Below are 24,012 nucleotides of genomic sequence, written 5' to 3'. Positions count from 1 at the left end.
CTGAACGGTATATCCTTTCTCCATAGAGAACATGGTGCTCCCCTGGAAGTAGGAAAAGGCAGGTGGCACATCAGAATTGCTTCGTTATTCTTTGAAGCCACTAATTGAGCCTCTACCAGAAAGTTGCAAGGAAGCTGCTGGCTCCCAGACTGGCAATACAGTGCAGCCGTGTAGGGACACTGTACACAGAGCTTTCCTCCCCTGGTCACTTCTCAGAGCATCTGGGATCTTTATTTCCTAAAAAACAAAACAAAATCTGAAAATAAGTCTTCAGTCCTGGCTGAAGCTCATCAAAATCAGGAGATTCAGCTGTGGGGGCCAAAACTGCCTCCTCTCACTGGTTAAGGTTGTGCCACACCGGTGCGTACCGAGGGGTGCTCCTACTTTTGGATTCAACTTCCTAAAGTCGGTCAGCATGGTTGTTGTTGGGACAGGCTGGTGTTACCAAAACCACTCCAGTTCCTTGGCAGGGCTGCACACATTAGACCTGGGTGCTGGAGGGGTGACCTCGGCCCTTTAGAGCCTCTGTATATTTTGCGATGTATATGGCTGCTCTTCTTTAAAGATAGCGCTTTAACCTTTAAGATTTTTCTGGCACTGTTGCTGGGACACTCCAACCAACTTAATTTTACAGATCTTTCTCATCTCTAACCTCTGTGGTTCCTTGACTACAGGGATTGCTGGGTTTCTCATTAGCTGTTATAAAGTATTTTTATGCTCGTGTTCACTCAGCACAAAACATACAGCAAAGTCTTGAAAGTAATGCTGGTGTGCATTTCAGGGCTGCAGCCAGCAGAGAAGCAGACCCCCACTACAAGTTTATCCTTTTCCCATAAGAAGGGTAACGCCAGGAAAAAGCATGCACTTTCTGTGTCGTACCTGGGCTTCCAGGGCTCTGTTCTCTGGTGATGGTGGAGCACATTTCCTAATTGGGTCCCTTGAACCTCACTTGCGCCAAGCTGCTGAAAAGTCTTCCTGAGAGACAGCACATCAGTTCAAAACCAGAAGGGTCCGAGTTCCCCTTCTGACTCATCTGCTTTCATTGAACTATTCGTTTGCACGGGATTACTCCTGATTGACTGACTGAGATTGGAGTCAGACCTACAGTGTTCACACAGAAAATTATTCTGTGCTATCATCTCGTTTTTCATGTGAGCTGCTCACACTCAGGATTTCTTTAGTCTGGCCAATTCTCTAAGCGCATATCCCTGAGCCAGTATTTTTCTCATTGGACTTTTGGACTGCGGACCTGCCCCCCACAGATTGGCAGTGAAGTTTTTCTGCTATGAGTGGCACCACGGGGGCTCTGGGGTGTTTTTCTGCCACCTCACCCTAGCTAGCCATCATGGCGATGCTTTCCAGATGCCTTCACACGGTCTTGGCTGGCGTGTTGCAGCTGTGGATGGAGCAGGGCAGCGTTTCCCCCCACAGCCCCACTGCTCTGGCTGAGCCTTCTCTCTCACAAGCCCAAATAAGCCGCTGAAGTCCTTCCAGCCTTGCACAGGGAGGAGGAGGAACAGCCCTTGGATCCAGCTATCTGTCCACAAGTGGGTGAACACCCTTGCATCAACAAGGCAAGAAACTGGGCTGCAGTTAAGATTAAGCTCACTTTCTCAGCAGATAGTGAAGAGCGGACGTTGGATCCCGTAGTGCTATTCTGAGCACAGTGACACGCGCCTTCTTCTTTCCCAACTGTGGCCAAGCTCCACTGCTTCCTGTTTATTGCTTTTGGAGTGTAGCTACAGCTCCCTTCGATGTCCCCATCCCTCAGCAATGGGTGCCTGCTGCGGTGCTCACCCCGCTGTGTGCTACATGCCCAGCCACGTGCAGCCCGATTGGAGGCAGCCTGGGCCCATGGGGAGCCTTGTGACAGCTCCCACCAGGCAGTGCATCGCAGGAACCTGACAGGGGTGGCCAGCAGCAACGTCTCACATAGTCTAGAGATACCATGAAGGATATTTTTCTTTCTTCATACACCATCATTTTTCCCTTTACTCATTTCCTCTTAAACACTGACTTGCAGTTCCTTAGGGGGGGGAAAAAGACAGCTATTAACTAAGCCTAGGATTTCACAAACACCTTCTTTGAGCCTTTTGGTGAAGATCAAGTGTGGTATGACATTAAATATTCAGCATGTCCTCTCAAAAGGGATTTGATCTTTACATAAGAAAAAGGGAAGAGGCTCCAAGATCAAACAGATCTTTTTAATACCCAGCTTTGGTGACTCAAGACAACAATGCAAACAGTAGTGACTGCAGAAACTGCATGCAGAGAGCTTGGCACAGTGATCAGATGTCAGGGACGAAGCATAGGCTTGGGCATTGCAGAAGCTGCATCATTTAGAGGATGTCAAAGGAAGAGATGGGGAGATAGCTGGGAGGAGGTGACAAATGGCTTGAGAAACACTGGCAGTCAAAGGGAGTAGGACAGGGAAAAAGTGACTGTACCCACAAAGAAGGGGTATGTAGAAGTCAAATATGGTGACGTGGTATTTGCTGTTTGGCCACTGAGTCAATATCTCATTATATTCTGTTACTGTTATATCTATTTGTATAAAAAGAAGCCCAAGGGTCTTCCCAAAAGACTCTGGGGATTTCCTTCTATTAGACGCTGAGCAAATACTCCTACCTACTCCTGCTCCAAGTAATTTATTTAATTAGAAGACTTTATACCGTAAGTATATAGATTTATACACACACATGCACACACATACGTTAAAAAAATAGGATTTGTGAAATGTTTTTCACAAGTAAATCAAAAAAGATTCCAAGGGGCAGAAGAAAGGGAAGATCATAATCAAGTTATTTCAGCACAGTTTGTTAAAATTAAGGGTTAAAACAGAGGGATGTCCCCGCTGCCACAATCACTTCTTTTTTTCTCCTTTTAAGCAAGAAAACCGTGACAGGAAGACAGCTCATGTGAGAGCCGGCAGTTTGTTTCTTTAAACCTCTCTAGGAGGGCTTAACTAATGTGATGTGGCAGCTTCACAAGGTACAATGAAAAACCCCTGCATTTTTAGAGAATAGCCAGATAAACAAGGTCAGAGCTGTGGGAAGTGTATATTTTTTTGCTGCCCTCGCTCATGCACCTTTTTCACTTGAATCTTCTCTAAACAATGCACCTATAGTGTTTGGCCTGGAAAAAAGTGCTTGACTGACCTTCTGTGAAGCTGATTTCAGCCTCTTTCCCAGTGCAGCTCGGTGCCACTCTGTGAAAAAATGGGCAATAACTACCTACATGGGAAAAAGAAAGTGGAGGCTCAGTCATGAAAATAGCATTCCCCAGAATTTCCAGATCCCCAGTTCCAATTGTATCCCCTTTTGTTCTGCGGAGCAAAACCCTGAATGATTTCAGTCATTTCCCTCTCAAAATAATTGCTTTCCTGATGCAGCTTGAATAGTCTAAGCAAAGAAATATTTCTTTCTACTAGCCCTGGTGAAGGAGTGGCAGAGACTGAAAGCTGAGACTTGGTGAGTTCAGCATTACTAATTTCTATCAGATCTAGTTCTCATCACTGTAGTGTGACAACTTGCAAACCCTGGAAAATGTACTAAAGCTGGTGAAACCTGTCCTTAGTTTGCCATTTAGATTTGCAGAACAGAGAATGAGAAGAGATTGTTACAAACAATTAGTCTGACTTCACATGCAACTCAGGCCAGACCTTTCCTGATTAGTTCATCTTTGAACTGAATGAGTTCTGCTGAAGAATGCATTATTGGAAAATGTCTGGGTTTTGAAAAATCCATCCCAGCCTACACTAAACTGTTCTTGTGTCTGGTGAACATCATTCCTAAAACATCTACTTTTTGATCTAAAATCCCTATGCTTCAACACCGAACTCCAGATTTTGTTGCATTTCATGTTCAAGACTGAAGAGCGCCTTGATCACATTTTTGTTCCCTTTGTGGTCGTTTAAGGTGAGGTTCATCTCACCTTGCCTTAGACAGCCGCAGTGAAGATGTCTCGGCAGAGCAGGTTGCCTTCAATTTGTACTCAGTTGAGAAAAAGAAATACTTTTAGGGCACATTCTTTGTGACCTTTTTTAGACAACTACTTCAGGAGAAGGAGAGCTGTATCCTCAGAGTGTTTCTTTCTCTTCATTGATTCTGAAGGGATTCTAAGGAATAAGCTTAAATATAGTGATGTTTAGTCAGATAAGAACCACCCAAGCAGCGTGCAGTCCCAGTCCGCTTGACTCATTTCAGACAAACCAGAAAAACACATTAAGGTCCTCAAAAACTGTGTTACAAGGCAAAATTATCCCTCCTTTTACTTGTTCACATTGTCCTTTCCTAAACCTTTACAGTTTTTCCAGCCCTTCCTGGTTTCTGATTCACAAAATCCCACCAAATCGGAGCAGTGCAGCTACGAGGTCTGGGCAACTCTGAGCTTCCTCTTGCATAAGCCTGTGAACGTCACACTGGTGCAAGCAGCTTCAGGCAGAGGCAACACACCCTCGAGGACAGTGGGGGCCAGTTAAACTCTCCTTAAATAACTCTACTGACTCTTTTTTCCCTATGAGTTTATAGAAAGCCCTGACAACAACACCTTGCCCTTTCCAGTTGCAGATTAGCATTATCTAAAATGTAAAACAATAATTAGGACATAGTTTATTCTTTCAGGGGTTATTTTTACGGCCTTGCCTGCTTATTTTGCAGGCTCCAGGGTCCACTTAGCAGCTCCCAGTTTGAGGTGAGGCTGCCACCTAAATAAACACTACCTGCTTTCAGGGCACGGCATAGTCCATCTTCCCTTGCAAGTCAGCATCACTGCTCTGCTTGACTATCCCAACCGTCTTATCTGGAACATCATGACATGCTGAAGAAATAAAATAGAAAGGGAGACATTGTCCATTCAAGGCCAGAAATGGTTTCCTCAACTCTCAGAGAGAATAAACATTAAAGGAAAATCTTCTTGGTTTGGCGTGATGAACCCTGAGCAGAGATTAACTGGTGTCAGAGAAGGTTTCTACAGGAAAATTCCGTCTTCCTGCATCCCAGGCCAGTGCACATCTGGCTTCCGTTGTGCATTACAGGCGCTCCTGCAGCGGCAGTGACATCAGTGCTGTGTTCAGTCCCGCTGCCCCACGCCACTGAGGGACACATATCTGAATCATTGGGCTCTAATGGTTTATCCTTCCCTCCTTCCTCCCCCTCCCCAGACTTCCATTTCCCTTCTCCTTTCTATTCCAGGTTTTCCTTTTCAAGAGGCTTTTTCCTGGACACCCTTTGCCTGCACCATTTGTGTATGCTTTTTCAGTTCATCATAAAAAACCTTTTCCTTCCCAGACCTTTCTCTTCAGGAATAGAAGAAAGCTGCAGATAAGGAACAATCAAACAGACCTACTGAGGCCAAAATAAGAGGCTCTCATTTTCCTTCCCCAGCACTTCATCGATTCTTGGGACATTTCTCTGCTCCTGCAAATTCAGAGCAATTCCCTCTTGTTGGGCCCTGCCTGAGTCTCTGCTTAGTCCCTGGGGTGCCTGGCATTCTCCTGGCAGCCAAGGGGAGGAAGCTAAATTTTTCTCTTCTTTTCTGAGTTGAAATACCTGGCCATATTTTATCCCAGCTCTATGTGCAAAAAGCAGTACAGCTGCTAAATTAGACACTCGAGTTGCCACCGCTGCAGAGAAGGCGAGCAACAGGTAGACCAGGAGAGAGGATAGAAGAGAAAAGAAATGCTCAGTAGGGGGATCATCTGCAGATTTGGAGAAATTGCTGACGTCCAAACACTTCAGGCAGCATCAGGCATTGCAGAGCGAACAGCGTAGATCTGAATAAGATATAACTGTCTACAGATCCTGGGAAGCCAGTCCTGTCTCCTCCAGGCCTAGTCTCAACCACAGCCATTCACCTCGACATTCAGAAAACCAGTCTCTGATATTTGTAAGGTTTTCCCATTTAAACATGTAAAATTTGAAGTAAATCCATGGACTGTCAGCTGAGCTTATTTTAACTATATGAGTTGTCAGTGGAGTGAGTGCTGGAGAGATCTGAGGGACGAGCAGCCAGGAGACCAAAGCCTCCCGTTCATCTGTGCAATAAGGCAATGACGAGTGTTGGCATTGCCAGCTTCTTCCCTGTTAATGGCTGATGTTTAGCATCCATCCCTGGGAAAAGAGAGCTTGACTGAACCTAATCCATATTCGGTCTTCACCATTTCTACTGAGGCTGCCAAAAATGATAGTCATGGAGACTTTGACTATGTCCATTAAGATCCACACTGTCACCGGCAGCTCATGCTATGCAAGCCTACAAAAGACTGGCTGAGGGCATTATTACACTTAGGCGGAACGACTTAGGCTGAATGGGTCTGTAGCCTACCTAGACTGGCCCATTCACCCTCCAACCCCGTAGCAGTGCCATGGAGACGCATGCATGTGCCCAGCGCCGCTGCCCTTCCACCTGTGCCCACAGGGGCAGCCAAGCATGTCTTCAGGTGACCAACTGGGCCACAAAACTCCTGCTCTCTGGAAAAGACAACAAAGCAGGATCTACCACCGACTGGGTCCACATAGTCCTTAAATTCGGGTATGCAGGAAAAAATGAACCCCTTTCCCCCTTTCCGTATTGCTTCAAAATTAATAATAGATTTTATATATATATTAATATAGCATAATGTTATTGTCATAAAATAGCTGATTTTTATTTTTTTCTGTTCCTGGCTTGGGTTTGGCAGGGTTTCCTATGCTTTAGTTGGACTTTTTCCCCATTAGTTTTACTACCTATTTCATTCCGTACTGACTTTCCCTCAGCTGTGTCTTTGCTTTTGTTTTTACACAAATTGTCGATAATAGAGATTTCCTTTAAAAGGAAAGCACAGCCTTAATTGTTTTCAATTATTCTTTGCCATTTTTTTGCTATATATTCTTCCGCACTGTTCCTTGGGGAGGAGGCGTTGTTTTGTTTTAAAAGCATGTCAACTGAACTAAAGCTGAAGGAAAATCAAATAACCTAATGGATAAAATTCATGAAGATAATAAAAAGTTCCAAATCCATGGTGCTCTTTTCCTTGCTAAGAAAAGTTCCCTTAGCTCGACAAAGCTATTGAACACAAGTCTGGATGAATGCATTCCTCCTGTCATCTTCTCATAATAAAGTTCTCATAGGCTTGAGTCTTTCATCCTCATATCACTTCCTTTTGTGTGTAATAATAATTGATCCTGAAATGTAAAGTAATCCTTAAGAAATATCACTCCTGCTAAGTAAATTGCATTGTTAAGTACAAATCTATTATGCATATCTTTCTCAAAGTTAAATCTTAAGGCTTGTTGTGTGTTGGTATAAAACTTCTTACCACCCAGAATAACTGGAGAGAGTATTGACAGTGAAGCTATTACCTCAAGACAACTCATTTAGAAAATATGCATTTGCTCTGATATATGAAGTGGAGCATGAACATACTCATTTCAGGCACCAAGACACAGCACAACGGAGAGAGTTAGGTGAAGGCTATAAGAATGATATAGTCAAAAAGAGTGGTTTGGGTGGATTAAGAGCAACACTCAAATGCCAGTGTGCATACATGTTCTTTTGTAACCAGTGTCTCTTCCTGTCTGTAAGGTAAAGTCCATAGGCGTGAAGAAAACACTCTTTCATTTTTCCAGGAAACTGCATATATTGAAGGACCATTCAAATCCATCCAAACGGTCAATGATATTTTCCCTTCAAATAATCCAAGTTACTATAATCCAGCGGTTTACTGGATTACAGAAGTCATATTACTTCTGTTTCTGTTTGTCCTCATAGTCCTTCATGAAATAAGAAGACTATATCTAAGGTAGCCTATATCTGACAATATGCGCCAATTTGTGAGAAGTGGTTCTCATTGCCTGCTAAACTGATTATCTAGTAACCCCGTCAGGGAGAGAGCATGAGAGCACATACTTATTTCGTCCTTGCAGTCAGTGGAGCTATCAGAAGTCGCTGGACTTTGCCCACTCCCCAGGGCTCTCGACTCTTCTCTGCCCACTAGCCTTTAACGCCCCTGTACTGAGCGACCCAGTGGCATGTTCTTCAAGAGGTGCAGTGTCCATCTTGACCAGATTAGGGTAGTGGTTCCCAGCCCACAGGTCCTCCAGCACTTCTTCAGCAGGGCTTGCGGCCACGCTGTCCAGAAGAGCAGGATTCCTACAGCATGGCGTATGATCAGGATTAATGCCAGAAGGCAAGGGACAGAAAGTCAGTATCTTTCATTTAAGGTTCTTAAGATCTGGCCTGTTTTCTAATTAATTGCCTATTTAATGATGATAGCAATAATTAATAGTGGACTCAACTATTTTTTTCTTTAGTAGAGCTCAAAGCATAATACAGAAAAGGTGATTATCCCAGTTTTACAAACGGTGAAGGTGAAACAGAGATAGGTTAATTGCCTTGCTCAAGGTCACCCATCTGGTAGACTGGGGAATAAAACTTGGGTTTTCCAAGCCTTTGTCCAATGCTGGAGCTGCCAGATCCCGTGACGGGGTTTCCCGTGTGTCCCCTGACTACTTCACTGCCTTTCCCATTGCAGCACTTCCAGGAACTGGAACAAACTTTCTTTTGTGCTAGCGTGCAAATACTTCAGTTCAAGGTAACATTGAAAATTACCTACTAGAAAGCTATTTTTGTCCAGGGAAGCTGAGGAACTCTATCGTGTGCCAGGTACACAGCACAAACCCTGATCTCGGTACTGTTTAAAGGCCTTATAAGAGACGTTTTTAAATTTTGATCTCCGCTTCTTTCTCTCTCCTCTCCTTTCCCTGTGAGTGCCTTGTACCACTATCCCAAACACAAACTACCACATACATTCTTTCCTCCCTGGCCCCTCTGTTGTTCATCATTTTATTTCAAGATTAGTTTACTCCCTGTAGCCACTTCATTTGGTACCTAGCTTTTTTTGTAGGAATTCATTGTGAGTCTTCAGGTGCATATGTTGCAACACCTTTCCATTTAGTTTTTGTATTCATCCTGAGCCATAAGCTGAGTGTCGCTTTGTAAGAACTATTTTACTACATACAGTTGTGCAGTGTAAGAAGAAATACTTTGCAACTGGTTGTCTGACACCTTGTACACCATTTCTGTAGCATTCAGTGTCATTTTCTCTGATGAAAGCATTACATTTTTTGTTGAGTTCTTATGATGATGATAAGACCTCTAGGAAGACTGTTACCCTAGAGGGGTTCAGGGCTTATTAACTGTAAGGGTATACCTTTTTTTTTTTTCCAACTGAGATGTCCTGCATTTCTGAGATTTGATTAGCTAAATTCTCATTTTGTAGTAAAAAAAAGACTTAAAAATCACTCTCCAGTGAAATAATATTTCCATCCTCTGTATCAATGAGGGAGTTCCTACTTATCTGTTTGCCAGAACCTAAATTTTTGCAAAATCTCCTTCAGGCAAGACTGTAGTGTCCTGAAATATAATTGGTTTAAGCAATCATTTTGTAGCAGGATATTCCTCAATTCCTCTTGCATATCTAACTGGAAATGAGAGATGACAAGCAGCTTTGAAAAACTGGGAGAAAGTGGAGCATTTCCGTATTAGCTATTAGCAGGTCAAAGGCTTCTCTTAATGAAACCTGCCCATCTAAACAGAAAACTGAGAGCACACAGATTATTCTTTTCCAGTTTCTCTGCAGAGAGTGAAGCAAGATCTAGACATTAGGGTTAAATTGTTTTCAATTTTTGTAATGGTTTTATATAAGTAGCTTTTCCCTCTCCATTGTTATTTACTTGACAACAGCTAAATACTGTCTCGGGAAAATAGGCCCTTGTTCCTTCAGTCTTTATTTCAGTGAAATTCCCAATTCCCAGTTGAAGACACTGGGATTTCTGTCCGTGTTGGCTGCAGGACCCAACCCCATGGCACACGGTGAGATATCGCACTGATTCGCGCAGTCTCTGCTATCTCAGCACGGGTCTGAGCGTGGGAGCTGGCGTACAGACAGCCCCTGCTGGGTCACGTTGGATAAGACAACTTTGCCAACCTGCCTAGGCCACCTCAAGGCACTCCGTGCTCCCTCCAGACACACACCTCCTCTTGCTTTTGCGCTCCAGAAAGAGTTTATTCAAAGTAAAAAACAAGTTATTTCAGACTCTGCAAGTACCTGAAGAACATTACTAAAGTAACTAAACTTCAAGTTCCCTTATAGCATTCAGCACCTCAGATAGTGAGCCTCTACATGCTGCACAAGAACCAAACCTTAGGTAAAAACAGCTCTTAACTGATATGTTCAGAAACACGTATCAAAAGCATCAGTGATGAATAAAGTTGATTTTGCTACCTTACATCTTCTGCATGCTTCACGAATGATCCCTTCAGACTGTTTCTGAAACACAGGAGGACTGCTTGCATGCTAGGTCCCTCACAGGGTCTGATGGGTCCCCAACACATGCTGGAAGAGCCCATCTGCCTTCCCCTTGCCCGAGGATAGACGCAGGCAGTTCGGGCCTTCCCCTTGTTCCTCCCTTCCCCCCCTCCTCACCCCTCTTCCCATCCACCCTGGGGCCAGCCCCCACGTCTTAGGGTTAGGATCCAAGAGTGGCCACCCAAGGTTCACCTAGCTCAGTACCCTTTTACTCACCAAAAGTAAAAAGAGAATTTTGCTCTTCCTCTAACTCTCTTTCTACACCATTTTTTCCCACTACCCCTTGCATTTCATTTCCCCCCTCTACTTCTGGGCAAGCAGGCTGCAATGTCAGTGAGAACAGACCGGGTGGCTTTTTTTAAACCTCTTTTAGCTGTAGTGGGGAAGAGGCGGAGGTAGAAATATGAGAGTGGCATCTAGCCTGAGCAAGCAGCATGAGCAGCTACAGCAGCAGCAAACAAGTCCCTCCTTTCCATAGGACTGGCTTTGCATCGCTGGGCAGGATGGTTGAGACAGCGAGAACCTCCCTTCTCCCTTGGCAGAGGTTAGCCACCGTTGCAACCAATTGCACCGACCTCCTCGTCCGAGGCAGAGAGGCGTGAAGGGGCTGCAGGCTACTTAACGAGCTTCCACCCATCAGCTGCAATTACCGGTCACTCCAGTTGCTGACTGAGATGTCAGCAGAATTGTGTTATCTCCTGGCAGAGGGGTACTAAAGGTGCCTACTACCAGTTGCTGTGATGCAGCTACGGAGCAATGACTTTTTACACCACGTTACTCTCAGAGGAGTGCCTGCAGGCACTGAAATGCAGGCTCTCAGCATGGGGGTATGAATCTGTAAAGCTCATGATAAAACCCTCCCCAGTGTCTCCTGCTCTTCTGTAACTGCTGCAGTTGGCTCCACTTGCCATGGAGAAGAAAGCAACTAAAAAGTCCCTCCCATATCCCATACTTATGACACCGTTCCACTTCCAAAACTGTCTTTCCAAGGAGTCTAATTAACAGCCTGGCTGAGCAGCACTTTTCACATTTCCAAAAGGCATGTAAAAAGCATACATGTCTTATTTGGCATCCATTTCACCAAGAGTAAAAAGAGAATTTTGCTTTTCCTCCAGCTGTCTCTCTACAACATTTTTTCCCATTATCCTTTCTCTGTTATTTTGTTCTTTTTCCTCACTGCAGTCATTTAAACATTTTCCAAGCTCACACTGAAGTGAAGTCATTTTCAGATGAGTTCCTCCAGCTTAAATTAGGAGAAGAAAGAAAGAAAAAAAAATATTTCTTGCTTTGCTGTCAGCCGTCTGCGGTGAGCAAGTAAAATATTGTGTTCTGTGGTGATAACTGCACACCTGTAAAGATATTGTCACATTGTGAATCTTAGTTAAAGGCCTGCCAGGCCATCAGGTAAATCTAACAGGTAGGGCAAAAATATCTACCTGTTCTTCCTTTAGCAAAATTGTGGTGAAGGTTATAAGTTTTCAAACACAATATTTTAATTATATTGATATTTTCTGATCATATGGTATTGATAAGAGGAATCGTATGTTTCAAACTGCTACTCCCTGTTAAAGATCAATAAATACAGTAATAAATATTCATGATTTGAACCTGGCCTGGACACAGCTGCTGTGAAAGGGCCTTACTCCAGGGACCCACTGGGTGCTCCTTGGGGATGCCCTACACCTCTTAGGTCTCTAGCTAACGATGTGACTCATGGGACACCTTCCTGCTTCCCTCTGGCACTAGCCTGGGGATTTTTAGGTCCCCTCCTTTAGGTAATGGGCCTCTCCTCTCCCCGGGAAGCAGACACAGGAGATGTGCTGGGGCCGCAGATGCTGCTGAGCGTCACTGCCTGGCTGTGCGCGGCGGGGTCGGGGCATGGGAGCTTGATGAACAAAGCAGCTACTTTCATCTATGGCTCAGAGGGCTCCCTCAGCAACTAATTAGTGCTGTTTATCGGCACTGGGCGCCCCTAAATGGGTGAGAAAGACAGCCTCCTTCAGTAGGCCTCCGTTATCTCCTCCCTCCTGCCTCAGGAAAAGCCCTGGGAAGCAAACAAGCCTTGCAGCATCTGTAAATCCTGCTGCTGCTGCGGGACTGGAGCAGAGGGCTGAGCTTCAGGCAAGGACGCCTCATGCAAAAAAGCATTTGTGCAAGAAAGTGATGAAGGGCTTTCATATTCTCTACAGAGAGAGGCATTTCCCTGTTGGCTGATGAGCCTTGCTGGGGACGCTGAAGCTGCGGAAGCTGTGAGGGACCTGGTAAAGCCCCCTTGCTGGCACAGCCTGAGCTGAGGCCAGTAGTGAGAAATGCTCCATACGTCCTGGCCGATCCAGGACCCAGCCCCCAACCCGCCCTCCTTGTCATTAGCTTGCAAGGGAGACTTGCCTTCACACTGTGCAATTGCGAACCCAGCAGGCATGGTTAAATGGAGATATCCAGCAGCGAGTGTGATAAGACACAAAATATCCCCCTGGCAGGACAAAAGCAACATGCTGCTCTGAAGTTAAAAACCACGTTAACTGCAGCATCTGCCTACAGCACCTTTGCTTCTGGCTCTTGTCTACAGCGACCACTTCCCTGGATGAGGGTGCAGGAGCAAACGCTCCAGAAGAAAATCAAAGGGCAAGTTGTTTTTTCCTGGTAGAAATAGGAGAAAAAAGACAGCTGCACAATACATGCTTCTATATCAGTGACTCCATTCCACAGGCAGAACAGATACCCTCCCTGGCCCACCACAGGTAACCTAGCCCTGCACCTAAGCCAGGACCAGTATTCAGGAGCTATCTCCATGGGGCATTAAGCCCTGCACAGTGTCGCTGTGCTACCTGGGCAGCTTGCGCTACACTACCCTCTTGCGCTGTGCCTGTCACCTTCACCAGATGGGTGAGGATCTCCACCTGTGGAGGTCAAAGCTCCGCTCAACCATACTCTGTGCTCTACACCTTGGACATCCCTCAACACACACATCACGACCCCACTCAGCCCATGCGTTCCTCTTCTGTACACTGGATCCATTAGCTGGATGTCAAGCTAGCCTGGTGCTTACTTACGATTAATGTATCGTTTGAATTGTACTTCCTGAAACAAGCACACATGGCTTTTGGCTCCAAGAGTTTTCCAACATGAACAGAAATGCCATACGAGTGAGAGAGCATATCTGTGAGCAGGCAGAGAGCGTGAACTGGGAGAAATCACTAAAAATCTCTTAAATTTTGCCTCCTGGATTTTGAGCCATTCAGTTTCATATTTTTAAGCTTTTCCATAAATGAGAAGGGTACTAACATTTTCCTTAAATAAACACAGACGTTTTCACATAACCACATTATGCTGGGAACACAGAATTCCCTCAGTATGACAGTGATGTTACTTGGAGAGGCAGGAGACACATTTTTGAAGAGGGCTTTTATCCTTCATTTTCAGAATTTGTGTTTTAATCCAGTTTCCTTCCTGAAAATTTCACAGCCCTGTCTAATTTTTATCGGCACCTCAAGGGACTGGTCTTGGGAGAGCATGCCAGAGCAACACATCATGACAGCATGAGATTGCAGCAGATGGAAAAGGAAAGCTGAGAAGGAGCAGGGTCACTGGAAGGACAGTGCTACTTTCCTGTCTTATGCAGAGACTCCATTAGCCTGATGCTAAATTCTGTGAACTTAATATTTGACAGTGGTTTTGTGCTGACGTTGGTAAGTCCACCAACACCGGACAAGTTGCCTGAATTATTCTGGTGTGAACAAGAATAGACTCAGGCCCTTTCTTTGTGAAAATCAGAGTCTAATGGATCACACACAGGTCAAGAACCACTCTCTGAGTCATTGATCTGACAGTGACCCACAGCAGGCCTCAAAGCAAGCAATTTAACTTCCCATCTTTCTGTTTTGCAGCCTGTAAAACGGAGAAAATGATATACTTCAAAGAGCCTGAAAATCGCGTTTATGTGACATATTGAAAAAACAGTGTTATGATTAATCTAATATCTGCATCTGTATAGGAAAGGAAGGTAAACAAAATGTTCTCTGATCGTTGCTTTCCTAAATTCAAAATCTATTTTTACCTTTAGACTAATGCAGACAGCACTATGTTATGTTACCTTTCTTTAGGAGTTAGGAAGAGATAGTAAGAAGTAGATTGGGGCTTTCAGTGTTTAATGCATGCAATTTTTTCTATGCTTTTTTCTTAGCAATTGAGTCTAAAAGGACGGAGAACAAGAGGAGGTTTGTTTTCAGGCAGCTTGGTTTCCAAGGGACTTCAAGTTATTGATCGGTTAACACGATTACCGCGACAGCTGATGTGGACTTGCTGCAGTCACATTTATGGCACTGCTTGGGTTCGCTAATGCAGATTTTTGCCATCTTAATATACCGATGTTGGCTACAGTTCATTGTTAAGGCTCCTTTTGGATTCATTTCCTTGTGAAAGCTATGCCAACCTTTGTTGCATAAATAGAGTATTAGGGCAGTACATCACGAGGACTAGATCTGGTTGGATATTTTCCAGCTGAATGTGTTTTTTCCATTTGAAAATGCCAGTTGGTCGAAATAGGAATGTTCTGTAAAAATATGTTGATTTTGACAGATTGCGGCAACCAGCCGAGTTAAAACCCGTTAGTTCTGCCGCTGGGGCACTCGCTGCAAAGCTCCACAGCACCCCAGGTCTCCACAGCCACTCACTTAGCTGCATGGCTGAGAACAAGAGCTAATTTTACTTAAGGTTCTCCCTCCCTGTCTCCTCAGTGGACCAAGAGGCTCTATTTCCTCAGCCAGCTATCTAAGTAGCCTTATTGGGTGAGGCTGGGCTCTTCTTGGTGAACCAGGCAGGCACCTCTCCTTTCTCACTACAGTGTTTCTTTTCTTTTTCTTTTCCTCTTTCTCTTTTTCTTTCTCTTTCTCTTTTTCTTTTTCTTTCTCTTTTTCTTTTTCTTTCTCTTTTTCTTTTTCTTTTTCTTTTTCTTTTTCTTTTTCTTTTTCTTTTTCTTTTTCTTTTTCTTTTTCTTTTTCTTTCTCTTTTTCTTTTTCTTTTTCTCTTTCTCTTTCTCTTTCTCTTTTTCTTTCTCTTTCTTTTTCTCTTTCTCTTTCTCTCTTTCTCTTTCTTTCTTTTTTCTTTTTCTTTTTCTTTTCTTTTTTTTTCTTTTTATTTTTCTTTTCTTTTTTTTCCTTTTCCCTGAATCTCAGGAGATTTCCCAAAATGAAGATGTTTTGCAAAGGTTGTAGTACGGAAATGGATCCATCTTTTTTGTTACTTTAAGTGAGAGACACATTTATATTATAACGACACTAGCTCCAAATTCATCTGTATAAGGGGATAACACGTGAAACTAAGATGTTTGCACTCTGTTTTTGCTGAGATAGATGATCCCCCTCCTGTATTCATAAACCCTTTTATTCTGTGGGAATCTTCACTGCATCACTGTTACTGCTCCAAGAGTCATCTCTGACTGCATTTTTAATGTTAATTAAGCACTGAAAACTTCTACTGCAACAGCAGTGAGAGACGAAACACAGGAGTGGGGCTCTATGCTGACAGATAATCCAGACGCAGTTGTTAGTCTCTGTATGTTGCTTTCTCTGTGCTGTACTCACCTGTGCTCAGAAAAATATTTGCAGCCTCCTGTGAATTTTCTGATCTGCTATGGACATGTGGAAACAGTAGCAACGTGTGAGAGAGATTTAGCCCCACTAGGTGCTGCATTCCCTGGCTTTAGGACAAGTTGCTGACGCTTGTCACTTTGCACAGCGCATTCAATATTTCAGAAATATAGCCCTATCCACCTCGCAGATCGTAGCAGTGAAGGATGGAGCTGCGAGCTCATCTGCCAGCCTCTGGGTTATTTTTCTTAATGCTATCGTGTCTTATTGCAATTTTTGGTGTGAGAGGTTGCAGCGAGCTCTTCAGTTATAGCATAAATCCAGGCCTGAATATCAGAACTTTGCCAGAAATAGCCTTATTTTTCTCCATTGCCTCAAACACTTGAGCACTGCCAATCAGTGCATGACCTACATCGATGCTGCGAGGCTTGGGTTTTTTTCTGTAATAGGCACAGGTAGGAATTAGTTTTGATCACCTAGGAACAATATATGATTTGAGTTCAACTTCCTTTGAGGCCTTGTGTTCTGAGAGAGTTTTCATAGCTCAGAAGAACAGTCCCAGTGTTTGAGAAATCGTAGCTAAATTCAGTTTCAGAAGAAAGTCAGGCAGAATTAACACGACCATAAAATGGAAGAAAGTTCAGTTTACTATAACCTTGAGCTCAGATTCCTAACAGTTCCTGGGAAATCCCAGTGTTCTGCTCTCACTGATGTTGTTCACTCTAGATAGAGCATGTTCGTCCTTATTCGTCAGCATTTAAAGCCCAGAGAGGATTTACAGTGCCTGTCCCAGGAAACGTGCCCTCTAATCCTCCAAGCATACAAGGGAGAAGTAGGTCCTAGACACCATGGGATCTTACAAGAAGAGACAGATTAAAGGGAGTGGAAGAGGAATCTAACATGATTCTTTTTTCTTTTTTAGCGTCCTCTTTCATGTAGTCTGGTATTTTTCTTAATTTAATCTCTATTAATTGTGACATATATTTTTACAGCAGAAGCAGTCAGATACGTATCAGAACTTTGTGCTCTGCCGTGCTAGAGGTTTTTAGAGACATAACATGAGTTCTTGCCATTGCGAACTAGTGGCTGGAGTACAAAAGCCAGAATAAAGACTCCAAGGAAAAATGTTTTTCTTCAACATGCAGATGGGAACTGAGGCAGAGAGAGGTTGGGAACAGAGTTTCTTAAGAACTCAGCGCTGCCAAGTAGGACAGGTTTTCAAAAGAGTTGAGCTTCCATTTAATAACTGAAATAATGGACTAGCTCTTCCAAAAGACTCAGAACAAGGGGAAATGAGCTCTTCTGGGGATCTTGCCTTATATAGTTATTGTAGCATTTTGGCTTTGGTGCCAAGTATATGAAAATCCATCACAAAATGACTTGCCAAAGTGATACAGGGAGTCTGCGATACATCTGGGAATCAAATCCTGGTCTCCAAATCAAAGTGTATGAGTAAGGCCTCTTACTTGTCTGGAAAGCACAAGGTTTGGCCTTGGCTTAACCACCTTGCTTTAGAGAAAAATAGCTTGAAGCAGATCTTGCAATTCTTTGAGAGCATTTTGTGCATTTCCTGAGGGGAATCTCTGGAGAGGAGTTTGACCCTGCCCTGGGGAACACCTGGGGCTGACCCTGGCTCTGACAAGGCTGAGGCACCCTCCCCTCGACCTGACCCGGTGGTGCAGAGGTGGGACGGTTCAGTGTACAGCTTAGCCCAGGGCCTCGAAAGGATTTTAGATCTTTCATGCACAATTCATAATTTCTGAACAAATTTTGCGATGAGCAAAGTTTTCACGCAAGGTCTTACAATAGCACACACAGGGCAACTGATATCTTCGCACAACTTGAGTGCTGCTCAGCAAGCTGTGTGAGGGTGCCATGCTTTCTGTGTTTTATTCATGATCTACCTTTTAAGTCACTCGAATCTTCAGCTCAGCATTTCCTTCAGAGTAGCTTTCACACTGTGACCAGGGCTGACATTTGGCTAATGGTAATAGAAATAATTACAGGTAAGTAGCTCAGGGCAAAACAAGCTACCGCCACTGATGTGAACAGCTTTCTAAGCGATGTAGGCTGCAATCTGGAGGTATTAGAAAGATACTAATTCCCCTCTCACCTGCCTGAATGTCTCCTGCCTTGCTGAAATCGTCAAGAACTGTCACGTGCAAATAATTAAGAAACACTGAGGCCACAGGACTGGAAAGGGCCGTGTTAGGCAGCCTGCCGTGCCTGCGCTAGGCAGCTTCTCCCCGTGAGCGAGGAGGGGACTGGCGGTGAGCAGGCAGTGCCGAAGCGCTCCAGGCATCCAGGCTGGACCCCTGCCCCTGACCGAGGCTGCGTCACCAGCCTTGCCTGTGCCTATTTGCCTGCCCAACCATATCACATTGTGTCTCTTTGATTGGGTACAAAACCTGCAGCCAGGGCTGTCTGAGTGTGTCTGTGAACTTGGCATCGCTGGCCTCCAGCTTCATCCAGCTGGTCGGGAACAAGTCCAGAGCTGTGATGGGCAACCCTGGGTGGATCAAGCAAGGAAGAAGAGGAAATTCCACAAATTATACTGTATGGAGCTGGAAGGCCTGATTCTAACCCCAGTTTATGTCAGACCCACTCTTATTTTTATAACAGCAGTTATTTCTTTTCATGAGGTTGCAAAAGGACCGGTCCTGGCACCAGACTCTCTCCTTTCCTGGCTTTCCAGATGAGACAAGGAGACCCCTCAGCTGTACTGCAGTAGGCTCCTTCACCACTGCCACAGCACCTCTGCCTCCCAGAGGGACTTTCTGTCACTGGGTGTCTCTCATTTTGCTTTCACAGCGCAGAGCTGACAACCTGCAGCTGCCACCAGACAACAGCAGCACGATGGTACCTTCTACCAGGATGGCTCATTTCACAGTCCTTGATAAAGAGACCTTGCAAAGGTCCTCCAAGCTCCTGTGGTCACAGGTGTGGGAGGAAAGCAGAACTACCCTTATGGCTTAACAAGAACCACTACATGCTTTGCCTGAATATCATATATTTTTAGGTTCAGCATAGAGCTCTGCTAACTCTTTTTTTCTCATTCACCTCCGTTTTCAGACCCTTGAGGTTCACCTCTCTAAACGTGTTTCCTTTACTCTCAGTCTGCTGTTCCTTCATTTTCTCCACAATGTGCCCTGCTACCACTAGCTAAATAAGTACCTCCATTTACTCTCTATTATCTACTGAATGTATCCTGTAAGCCAGAGGCTTTATTTTGTCATGCTACAGCTGCCCTAGGCCCATGGTAAAGAAGTCTGTAGGCTGAAAGGAATGTTGTCATGACTGTACTTTTCTTTTGAGTCACTGGAAGTGCTGCACACTGGCCTCCTTAGATACATGATGCTCTTGTGCTACTTCTGTTTTCACTTTTGTTATTTAAAGGGTGGTTTGGCAACAAGCTGCCAGGAGTCTGGAGTAATGCTGAGCTTTTCAGATGTACATGTCATGACGGCGGGCATGATGATGTAATCTGTAGAGACACAGAGCATGTCTCCTGTAGGAGCACACACAGCTCTCATCGTTACTGCTAGAGAGTTTAGAAAAGCACACAACAGCAAGAGAGGCCCTATCTGCCACAGCTTGGCTTGGTCTTTCCTTCTCCTGGACACGGGGCGGCATAGTTATTTTTACTGCCATGTGAGGAGCAGCTTGTGCTAGGGAGGGTGCAAGATAAGACTGGGGAGCTCAAAGAGGCATTGCTCACATAGTTAGGCAGAAAACTATCTGCTGCACCCAATAGCTACATCAGTTTGGGTATCATTATGTAACGTAGTGTTAAGGATACATATACCTAAATGCAAGAACATGAATCTTTTGTTAATGTAGAGAAAACCCTTAATGTTATGAATCAGAACTCAGCTACCTTCATTTTCTGTTCTGAATGTCACATTAAATGATCTCCATTTCCATAATAAAGACGAGTATATCGACATTGCAGGAGATGTAAAAAACTCCTCCTGCCACAGCAGATCTCTCTAATAATGGCAGTTCTCAAAGGCAAAACTTCTAGCTTATAACAGTCACATATCCAGTGCAAATGCTCCCTCCTGACAGATAAGCCTCCCAATAGAGATTTAATAAGCTTAAAGACCTCAAAAGGCACACCATAACAAAGATGCATTCGTTAGTAACGAGTCTCATCTGCCCCTCTGACAAGACTAAGGGAAGAGGATAACTTCTTCTTGAACGGAAGGTCGACTCGCTGGGCACTACTAGTGGCACTTCACTGTTACTGAACAAAATTGGCTCTTTACTAGGAGTATTTTCAGGGTTGTTCCCACTGGAGTTCAGCTGTTCGTGGTCTATCTTCCCGCTATGTCATCCAAAAGCTCCCTTTAGGAAAAGCCCGCTCTACTTCCCAAGGTCCACGTGGATCACTATGTCACATGTCCGCCCGCACTCCTACCATTTCACTTCACCAGGAAGCCGGAAGAATGTGGAGACAGGATACAGAACAGGGGCAGATAGACAGAAGAGGTAAGAAGGCTCAAAAAAGTCATCATCAGATCATAATACCCCTTTCTAAAACTATAATGTAGTGCACTTAACCAGACAGGAATTTTCTGATCATATCTACTAACTGAAATCTTCCAACTAAAATGAAGTCATTTCTGAAGCAAATTACAAAAAGGGCCATATGATAACATCTTATATCCCAAAAGTTACGGCAATTGATTGTGTGGTCATGTCTCCCTCGGTTAATTACAGTGATTAGCACAGAAGGCAGTGTAGTTGGGCCAGTCTGGCCTGGATGTCAACAGTCACCTCAGAAACTGCTCTGAGCTTAGCATGCTCTCCCTAACGCTGCCCTCGCCAGAACGTGTCACCAGGATTTCTGGAGCATACGCAGAACACATCGCCCTGCCAGACGGTGAGCTGTTCTATGACACTCACCTAGAAAATGATTTTAAAAGTAGATGTCCTTCTAGGCATGCTGGGAAAACTTCAGGAAAATATTGGAAGACTATGAGCAGTTGAATGATTCAGGCTTCACCATCTTTGTAAGCAGGGTCTTCCTTTACAAAAATCAACACCTGAACTCAAATCTGTACCTGCATTTGGACCAGTTAGCCCACATTTAAAGACCATCAAACTCTGGCATTCTGGACGGTTAGGGATACACCTAAGTGAGAGGCCGTTTTAGCTACAGTTATGATATATCCTTAAGCATACAGGGAAAACAGTTAGTTTATTGTCCTTTTTATTTACCAAAGTTACCAAAAGAACTTACTGAGCAAGAAAAATTCCCACCCTACTTTAAGTAATCCCGGATACTACACTTCCATTAGTGGCAATTCAAACAACTACGCGTGAGCCCCAGCCTGAAGCAGCTCAGGGCATTGCTCTAGGATCTTTTCTGAGACAACTGTGAGGTACCCGCATGCCTGACAGTGACCCCAACTTTTTTTATTGCTTGTTAGACACAACTGGTCACCACAGCTGTAGTCACAGTAAGTGCTGAGCATTGCTCAAGCTCTCACGCTTGGTCCTGGGGTAACTTAGTGATTTAATACTTTGGTCCTTTGTGGAGTCCTGCAGTGCCCTAAGATCCACCACTGAAGGATAAGAAAAGCCTCCATCATTACAGCTTTCTTTGGACAGGTCATTCAGCATGATCAAGGCTTCTGTCTTGAGGGGTGAACGACGAATTTTGCAGTTGTGCTGTTTCAAATTACCATGGGTGGTTGAAAAGCTCTGGTAAGAGGTAGGCTAACATGTTTGTGGCTGAATTAGTTAGTTTATATTACAGTTTATATTGCAGTTTAGGTTTTGCCCAATACTCACGTAATAACATCCAATACAGCTTCAGGGGTTTCCATCATGTGAAATGAATTTGATTGCACAGAATAAATAGGAAATAAAGGAAAAAAAGGAAATAAACCCAGTTGCGCTGTAAGACTTACCCTGAAAGAAGTGGTATGCCGTGAAACTTAAATGTTACTTCAAGAGCACTTATTCCAGAAAGAGATTAACTTGGATCTATTCGTCATACCAGAGACAGGATAAAACCCGCAGGGCTTGGCTGTGGCACTCAGCCCACCCAGGCACGCCACCGCTCTCGCCGGGGTGCAGCGGATCTCACCGGGGCCAGATGGCGCGGCGCTCCCCGCACTGCCCTACCCGAGCCCTCGCGTCCCGGGGTGCTGGGAGCATCCCTGCGAACAAAGAGCACCCGGCTCTCTCAAGGGTCCTGGCTGTCCGGAGGGCCAGGTCGCATCCCACGTCCCTCCCACGTGGAGATCTTGCTGCCGAGGCCACCGAGCAGGCAGCGTGCATAGTGGGACTAGGCGCAGCGTGCCAGGTTTCCTGGAGGGATCTGCAGCCAGACTTGCCAGCTGCAGACTGCCGAGGGCTCAGCCTTGTTTTCACCGAATCTGGATGAGATTGTATTTGTGTTTTCCCAGCGTTTGGCCGAGCTGGCGAGAAGGCTGGCTGCCTTTCAGGCCTGCCGTGGCAGAGGTTCTGCTCACTATCTGGGAGCATGTTTCCAAGCACGCCAGCTTACAGAGAGAGTAAAAGCAATTTCTGAAAGGGAGGGGGGATATAGCCCAATGCAACGGTGTCTGCTGGGGAAAAGCCCCTCTGAGCCGCTGGTGGAAACAGCCACCACACCTGCTGCAGAAGGCGAGTTGTGGGGGGTGTCTTCCCATGTCGGGGAGACAGCTAAGCCAGGTAGCTGTCCGTTTTGCTCAGGGTTGTAGTTAAGAGATGCAAATTCCCTGTTTAATGGGAAATTCTTCAACTGAAGCCATTCAGTTAATTTGTAGTTCATTGTGAGTTTGTTTTGTTTTAATTCATCACTTCCTTTGAATTTTTATGTCCACTGAGGGTTGGAATTGATATCGTTTTAGAAATAATTAAAACAAATAAACAAACTTAAGAATTATGAATACAATCTAGAAAAAAGAAATTCAAGAAGTATCAGCTTAAATTCATTTTTTCTTGTCATTTTTTAAATATTTGACAGTTATCATAGTTTTGTGTCTTATGGTACTTGCTATTGGGAAGGGTCCATTTTAGGGCCTCAGTTCCTACAGTACTTTGATTAAGGAAAATATTTGCTCTCTTTTACAGTGGAGGTAGGTACCAGATGTCAAAATTGCAGAGTGGAAGTGTGAAAATGTGGTCTGCTACCATTCCGAAAGGATTTTTTTCTGCAAAAGCTTGTATTCTCTAGAACATCTCAATGGTTTGTGTAGGTCCTAACTGAAGATTTTGTAATACTGCAGATTGGCAATATCACTTACAGAAACATTTTTCCTAAATCAAAAGAAATAGAAACTTTTTATCTCCAGTTCTCAGTTCACTTTACAAAAGAAGAAGAAGAAAAGATGCAGAATAGGCGGGTATCTATTCAGGTTCCTTTATCATGCGTTTCATATCGACAAAGACTATTATGAATTTTTCATCCTATTATCTCGGAAGGGGAGGTCAGTGTGGGAGTTCTTACTGGTATGAAATTGTATTTTATTGTACAGTTCGTTGTGCCTCACATTTCCTTTCATTTGTTGCTTGATTCATCTGAGCAGTGATTGAAATGCAAAATTTAATACCTAAAGATTGCAGCATGGGCCATGTATTATGCAGACTTTAATGGCAGGCAGGTGATCACACCACCTTGCAGTACTCAGCCTGGTATGATTATGACTCAGGAATATCTAACATCGTAAAGAGGATGCAGAAAGAGAAGGCTTTTCGCACAGTTTGAGAATAATTTGTTGCTGTTTACACTTGGAAAACAGCCATTCCTGTAAAGATCCATAATGTCAGGGTTGGATGAAGAGGAAAATAACTCTAGGAAACTATGTGAAGTTGACTTTGTTTTGGAAGCTGTGGGCAAGTTGCTGATACTTACTGTAACAGGAGAATAATGCCAGGCAGGGCAGCGGTTACTCGCTACCTTGAGCCAAGAGCAAAAAATAACAAACCTCTTCCACAGGCAGGTGTTTGGCTTCCTGATACAGGCTGCCGTGACAGCTAAATCTGGCAAGTGTTTCAGACATAACTTTTTTTTTCCTAAAAAATACACATTTGAACAAAATGTTTTGTGAATTTAGCTCC

Source organism: Struthio camelus, chromosome 2 (genome assembly GCF_040807025.1).
Source record: "Struthio camelus isolate bStrCam1 chromosome 2, bStrCam1.hap1, whole genome shotgun sequence".
NCBI classification, from domain to species: domain Eukaryota; kingdom Metazoa; phylum Chordata; class Aves; order Struthioniformes; family Struthionidae; genus Struthio; species Struthio camelus.
Note: the sequence above shows the minus strand (reverse complement) of the source record.